This window comes from Ixodes scapularis, unplaced genomic scaffold (assembly GCF_016920785.2).
Source record: "Ixodes scapularis isolate PalLabHiFi unplaced genomic scaffold, ASM1692078v2 PGA_scaffold2__306_contigs__length_199485367, whole genome shotgun sequence".
NCBI classification, from domain to species: Eukaryota; Metazoa; Arthropoda; class Arachnida; order Ixodida; family Ixodidae; genus Ixodes; species Ixodes scapularis.
Genome location: NW_024609857.1, coordinates 98573098 through 98580905, shown reverse-complemented (window position 1 = coordinate 98580905; position 7808 = coordinate 98573098).

Here is a 7808-nt window from a genome sequence, read left to right as displayed (position 1 = left end):
ACTTTGGAGTTACTACTTCGATGGTAAAGTTTTATTTTCGAAAGCGCAGAAAAAATAACATAAGAACAAATGAACTTACGATTAATGAATGATTGCAAACTAATGATCCAGCTACATTTTAAAATTTTCGGTTTGTTGCAAGATAAAAGAATGAATCTAAACAAAATCAGGACGAAAACTTCAGCGCGCATGCAGCCACTTTTGTTTGAACTTCGTCAGCTCTTGGAAGCTTCCCTTCACCTTCGGATGTATTAATGCCACCTTCCTTGAGGACTGCTTTGACACCTCCTCCAGATTCATATACACCAGTTGTCTGAAAGAAATGTTGTAAAGAAATGTTAGATGGGCTTTAATTAGATGAAAGCAACTTAGGAAAGGAATTAGGAATTCTTTGCCCTCTCTTTAAGATTTAAGCCTCCAGTTACTACTCCTATCTGCGAAAACGTTCTATCATGTCAACCATACCTTCATATTCTTAAATATGTGAGTCTCTCCTAGAAATCTCTCTACATCCTTAAAGGGGCACTGACACATCAAAATCATATTTTTTTTATTATCCAAAACGATTGAAAACGATGCCGGGACATCACCCTCAAAATTTGAGATTTGGGAATTCAGTATTCGTGAAGTAAAAAAACAATTTCCAAATGCCGAATTCGAAGTTCCCGCGCGATCGGCGCCGGTGCCTTGACGTCAAAAATCGCGGAGACCTGAGAGTCGACTTCCTTTCACCTCTCCCTGCTGTTGCCATGGCGACCCAAAGCGAGGAGGAAAGGAGCGAGCGCCCGGCGTTGCGGCGGACCGGTTTTGAGCGGTGTCGCCTGTTTTCCGTTGGAGGACACAAATCCAGGAGACGGCACCACAACGAACTCCCGATTTTTGGTATTTCAAAAAGAAGGGCCGTAGTGCGTTCGCAATTGCGTTAAAAAACATGTTTTAGGATTGCCGTAATTAAATGTTATAGAGATGTCGCCTACAAAGCTTCTAAATTTCCTGATTTTTGACGTCACCGATCAAAAGAAGCGAGGAGGCGAGACGCGGGAAAATCAAACGCCAAAAATAAAAAGGCGCGCGCGCGCGCGGGAAAATTTTTTTTCGCGATGCGGTTTTTTTTGCGTGTCTATGACTGCAACGTGCATCGTTTTAGGCAATAAAAATAAATACGACCTTTGGGGTGTCAGTGCCCCTTTAAGAGTGAAATCTTCAAGACTTTACAATACCGTAACTTGAAACACTCAAAGATAAACTAAGCACGCTAAACCAGCCTAAAGAAGCGCGTGAACCACAGCCTATGAGTAAAGTGCACTCATTATTTTATCCACATTTGAAATACCTGCATACTTCAATTGTATATTCCAAGCCATGCATAACGAGTGGTCGTACATATGCGGCTGATTTCCCAACTGTGATCCGGTGATCGTAATACCCACTTCTTCATCGTCTTCAGGTGAAGAAAGTAAACTTAGACACTTATTTTAAACCCCTCTAATTTACCTACAAATTTACTGTTTAAATGAATATTGTACCTGACCAATATTATTCCAATATATGGTAAACTTTATGCGGCATTGCCAAGGAGGCGATTGGCGACAAACGAAATGCGAAACTTATTGACAGACCTTGTGGTTACTCTTTTCATAGATAGCAACTTTGTGCATTATTGTTGCTTTTGCAATGATCTTCTATCTTAATTCATTGACTTCGAGCAATAGGAGTTGTATCAAGAGCAGCTTTTTTTATAAAAAATAAAATAGTATTTTTACGAGCAACCTTATCGACGAAACTTTGACAGTAGGAACTTCCTGCATAGCGCTTCCGCAGGGCACGCAGGCGGTGGCTAGCCTCGCGGGCGCGTGCTTGATTCTTGCTTAATGTGGCAGCACGATATCCAGCTAGCTCTCCACTAGCTACGCAGCGATCACAGTACTAATGATCGACAAAAACACCCTACTGCGTCCCCCAGTAGTTCAGTACCGGAAGATCGTAGCGGAAGACGGAGTTAAACATTCTTATCCCCCTGTCAGACGGCAGCTAAAATGGCATTTACGCCAAATGACATTCACGTTTTCAAATGGCGTTCAAGATGGGACCTGCCCGACCTGCCAGAAGACAACTAAAATGACAGTTAGGTGATGTTTATTACGATTGCAGTCTCAAAGTCGTCCCGTGCACATAAATCACGTTTGCGTCAATAAACAATGTTAACACAGCGAAACATTTCTTTTTGTCTGTTGTCTGCTGGGACAACAAAATATAACAAAAAACCGGGATAGAAATTTGCACTCACAAGATTTAAATGTGTTCGGTTTCTGACAAAAAAAAAAAAAAATCAACCAAAGTGTGAGGCGAAACTATTAGCCAACGTAACGTCGTCATAAGCCAATCCGTAAGTCAAGCCTTCCGTGCTCCTCCACTACAGCTGACATTTACTCGCTCTCAGCTATCAGTTCTTTCGGTAATTTCTGTAGTGATTGCTTGCTCTGGGTGTCCCTCGCGCTCGATCTTGGTCTGCCGTGTTCACTTCTACGTCTGCGAGGGATCCTGGACGCCGTATTATACTTCCGCCGTTGCTATCATGGCGGTATGGGTTGATATTGGTTCGAGCGTCTCCGGCTGTTGAGAAGGACGTCCCTTATCTTCGTCGTAGACGCATTCCGCGAGCTTCGGTTCGAAAACATGCTACCATACCTACTAACGTACTACGTCTTCAAGCAGCCGTTTGGGTGATGCCGGCGACGTGATCAGGTATACCTTGTGAATGTGTGTCGGCGTTACATAGAGTGCTTGGTTGGCCAGGTGACTTGTGTGCACCTAACTGCCCGAGTGAGGAAGCGAGTCGGCGCTGCAATGCCATACTCCACTGCGGAGGACAGAACCATCGTCAACTTCTCGTCGTGGGGCACACCACTGCCAAGTGATCGCATCCCTCCGACGCGACTGGCCGAGGATCGCGAGCGCCGCCGAGACCGCTGAACGGTTAAACACACGGGATAACCGAACTGCCCCAGGATTCGCGCAGGTCATAGAGAGTCGCTGTACGACTGCCACCTGTGACATCAAGTTCCAGCGCCAGTGGCCGCGTACCCTTTTTGGAAAAAAAAAGAAAAGTTTCGAGTAACGAAATACGATTTATTAAACAAAGTGTTGTCTGAACTAGTAAAAAAAATATCACTACATGGTTTTTCTAGCTTTTAAAAAATTCAGGCAATCTTGCTTTAAACTCACAACTTAAAAAAAACAAAACAAATTGTGTTTTTTATTATTGAGTGTCACTCAAAGCCAGACATGTACAAATTACTCAAAAAAGGTAGTTAAGTTAAAGTTACTGAGTATCCACGTCAAAGGTAATTGGAGTAGAGTAGAAATTACGCATGTGTAGTAGTAATTGAGTAAACTACTAACTACTCGAAAAAGTAGCGAGTTACTTTGAAGTTACTTTCGAAAATACTTTTTTATATTTTTGTGGTAGCAAAATAAACGGCACTTCTGATCCGTGAAAAACCCTGCGAGCCTAAAATAAATGCAGACATTTTAGGGCTTACGTTTTCACCGAAATAGTTTATTCGCCCGAAGAAGCAATTGACTTTCAAAGTTCTTGATAGGAGAATTTTCCACTTTTCCTCCTCAAGACGTCCCCAGTCAAGCTAAAAAGACGTTCCACCGACGTGCTGGACGGAATAGCAGCGTTGAATTTGAGAAACAGGCTGTGCAGGGTCGGGTAAGCGAGTGTCGGCGTCTTAGGTGTCCTTGACGAAACATGTGAGGTTTCCGAGAGAGAGAGAGAGAGAAGTCTTGCAAAAGAGGAAAAACCATCGTTGGAGTTACAGCCATGGGCCGAACGGTCATCGTTGGATTGGGGGGAGGGGAATATGAGGTTTGCCTCGGGTAGGGGTTCTTTTGTAACAAACTCTCCTCCTTTTTTATTTTTTTTTCGGCAAGTTAGGATTGTTATGACTGGCCCCTCTTCATTCCTTCGACGTTCTGAGAGTACGCTGAGCGAGCGCACCTGACCGGTCAAGGGTCCAAGTCTCGCGCCACGACGATGAGATCATCCGGACGACTGCGCGTCTCGTTGCAATGCTAGTGCTACGCTACTGAAAAAAAAAATTTTGTTTAACAGAAGATGAACCGAAGTATACTTCACCGCTGACGCCGGGTCCAACAAAAGAATCTCCCAAGGGCAACTCGCAATCCTCGCCGGCGACTATGGTATCCTGTCGCGCCTGACACGCCCGACAAGTAAATCGTTTTCAACAAAGAGGAGGTCTCCCTGGCATGGAAGGTCGCAAGGACGCGAAGGATTACGCGAACAAGCATCGTCGCTCGTAAAGTTGCAGCTTGAAGCGTGAACGTGCTCCCATGAACGGATTATCCGTGTCTGGGTTTGTGCGCAGGGGAGTCCGGCTTTGCAAAGGCGTATGCACTGACGACGAGGCAACCATGGGAACAGGCGCCCAGCTGCGAGGTCATTCCAGTGGCGTCTCCCGTGGAACCCCCAACAGAACTCACTAAAGGCAGACAACATGAAAACAACAACAACCTTCGGAGTGTCCCCGTTTTTCATGGTTGCAGCCGGAGGCGCGGCGCCTGCGTGCATTACCGGATTAGGTCAATACCCGTCCAGGGCTTGTTAAGCATCTCTTTCTGCGTTCGTGCGCGCCGGTGTTATGTTTTGGCTGCTCGTCGCCACCTTGGCCCAAGGACGCCTGTGATGCAGTTTCTACGGCTAACGGAATGTGAGGGGGCCCCTTGTTCGGGAATGCCACTTCATCTGCCGGCGTCTTATTTATTTCTGCGCTCAAACTTTAGTGATGAGCAAAATTAGCACTAGATTTCGAAAGTAGTTAGTAATTTGAGTAGAAGTTACCTGAAAAAGTAGTTAAATTAAACTACTAATTACCCAAATCAAGTTGTAATTGAAAGTTACCAAGTTACTCGGAAATGTAGTTAAACTACAGTAGTTTGAGTAGAGTAGTTGAACTACGTCCAAGTCTGCTCAAAGCTAACTGATATAGCTCCTGCCAACATTGTAAAGTTATTCGTTAACTCGCTTAAATGTGAATAAAACAACTGGATTGATCATCTTCGAAATTGTAATTAAACTGGAATTGTTGCGCTTGGTTGATGAGGTGAAAATGGCTAAATAACTGTTTCTAAATACGAGACAAGAGTGCCAGCTTCTAGCACTTTAAATACCATATTTAGAAACTATAGAACGTTCTCCATTCTGTGGAGTTTCTAAAAAATGTTCCAAGCTAGCTGCGTGGTGAAATCTGGACTGTTCTGCTTCCCCATTGAATCTCCAATGTTGAGACTTATATGTCTGAGGTGCAAGTTAAGCCTAGAGGACTGATGCATCTGTTGCAATGTTTCTATCCAACTACAGTGATTCTTCTGGCTGTCCTAGACCACTGCTACCAGTTCCAGTATCTCAACGTTGGGACGCTGAGGAAGTGTCGTGACCATGTTCCAGAGGTTTTTCACTGGCTGGCACTCGGGAAGCAGTGACGATCCAGGCACATGTGGCCACAGTCGATGGGACCGCCGTGTCTCCACGGATCCTGTGTAACCACGTGTTTCTGAAAACATCAAACATCCTCGAACCTTACCCAACCCAGGACATCATTTTGCAGGGAACTGCACGTCGATCAGTCAATTCCGTACATGTGACGACCCTCCCAGATTCTCGGCATCACTTCCAACTTCTTGTAGTGATGAATAAATTTCAGCCTACTACTGGCTAAGAGAAATAGAGTGGACGCAGGGGCTATGGTTTCATTTACTTCATGCGCGAGTGAAGCTGAAGCTATGAGCATGAGCATGTTGCCCTGAACGATGCTCCCGAGATAGACTTGTCACACTAGATAGAGCGGGCCAATTGTAACACCACCTCTCCCCACACGTATCTAAACACTTCCCGTCTACAAATAATTCCGAACTCATCATTCGAGTATGCGTCGGCAAATCAGGTTTCAACACACCCACCTCACGCTAAAAGGAAGGAACAGATTAATTTTTTACCTAAAGACGGAATTCCCTTCCTGTCTAAACGAGGAACTTTCTTTCAGCTATTAGACATTCCCCTTTCACCCGCTCCGCTCTCGCTCCTTTTTTTTCTTTAAATATATATATATATATAATTTGGGTGGTGACGAGGGGTGCCCTAAGCTCCCCCCCCCCCCCCCCCCGGGCCGGCATTCCTCCACTTGTTGACTTGCAGGCCTCTTGCAGCTTACTCGACAACTTTTCCTCCCTCTCTGACTTCATGACGTCACATCTGCCAAGTGTTACCTCCGCCTTTTGTATATACATTGTATATATACTTTGATCTGTCGTCTCCTGTTTAGTATACCTGAAGAAGACCGTTTGGTTGAAACGTCGTTCCACTCCTTCCCTTAGGCACTTATTTTTCCCTTTATACCTCTACTAATATACCAACAGTGCCCGGCAGAACCCCACATCTTCATATGGAAGAACTCTTGAACGGCCTCATCGTGGTGGTTACCCTCGGATGACATTCTCATCGGCGGACAAATGGTAGCTGACCACGACGATTGGCTGCAGAGGGTGCTGCAGCGCATCCAGGACAAAGGCCGGCGTCCGAACGCTGACAAGTGCACTTTCTCAGTCAAGGAAGTATCGTACCTGCGGTACCGTACCAACAAGCACGACGTCAGTCCTTCGGCCGAAAAGGTGGAGGCCATCAAGAAAGCTCCGGAACCGAGGAACACGACATAACTAAAGTCATTCTTGGGAGCTCTGAACCTCTATGCTCATTTTTTGAACGGGGCCGCCCATGTGTTGTAACCCTTTATCGCCTTCTGGATAAGGATAAGGTGAGGGCCTCGACGAAGACGGAAGCAAAGGCGTACAAGCGTGCCAAGGGGAGTGGTTGTTTGGGCGAGTTGGTTTGACATCTCATACAATATTGTGCGCAACAAAGACAAGGACAACAGCAGAGAAGAGGACACAACAAGAAAAGGACTCAACCATCGTCACAATGACAACAAAACGACAAAAGTAAAGGAAAAACACCATCACAGAGCATAACTGGGAAACAACACTATCTGGTTCTCAGGAAAAACCACTCCTTCTCCGATAATGCAATCGACGGCATAGCAACACACGTGTCTCCTAAATAATCAATGTGCTCGGCTTCTATGATTTCGCGTGTTACCGCTGACTTGCATTTCCCAATTTTCACGCATTCACCCAACAGTGGGGTACAACCGCATGTCCTGCAATGCATGTCAAGAAAGCCACCGTTCTTTTTTTGCACGTTGTTATTGTGCTCGCGAAGCCGATCATTTAGGCAGCGCCCCGTCTGCCCGACGTAGTGCCTGCCACAAGACAACGGAATGCGATAAACCACGCCATGTGTACAGTCGGCAAATTTCGTTCTGTGCTTCTTTTCACATCCGTGTTTGGCACGCACGCCAGGCTTTGATAGTTTGCACAGGTCCATGAGCTTATTGGGCGCAGAAAATACTACCTTTACATTTGATCGCATGGATACTTTCTTTAAATTGTGCGACACTCGGTGTATATACGGTATCACAACTACTTTTCCTTTTCGTCTTACCGACTGGCTCCCATTGTTTTTCACGAGAGAGCGCTTTCTTAGAAGGCCTTCCGCGACCACAACAAGATTGTGTTTAGGATACCCAGCTGCGAGCAAGCGCAAAACTTGCTGATTAAAACCCTTGGGGATCAAATGCCCACAGGACTTTTTTAGTGCATTGGTGAAACACAGGTTAAGAATACTCCTTTTGACTAGCTTGGAGTGGGCTGAATGAAAGGGAAGTAAC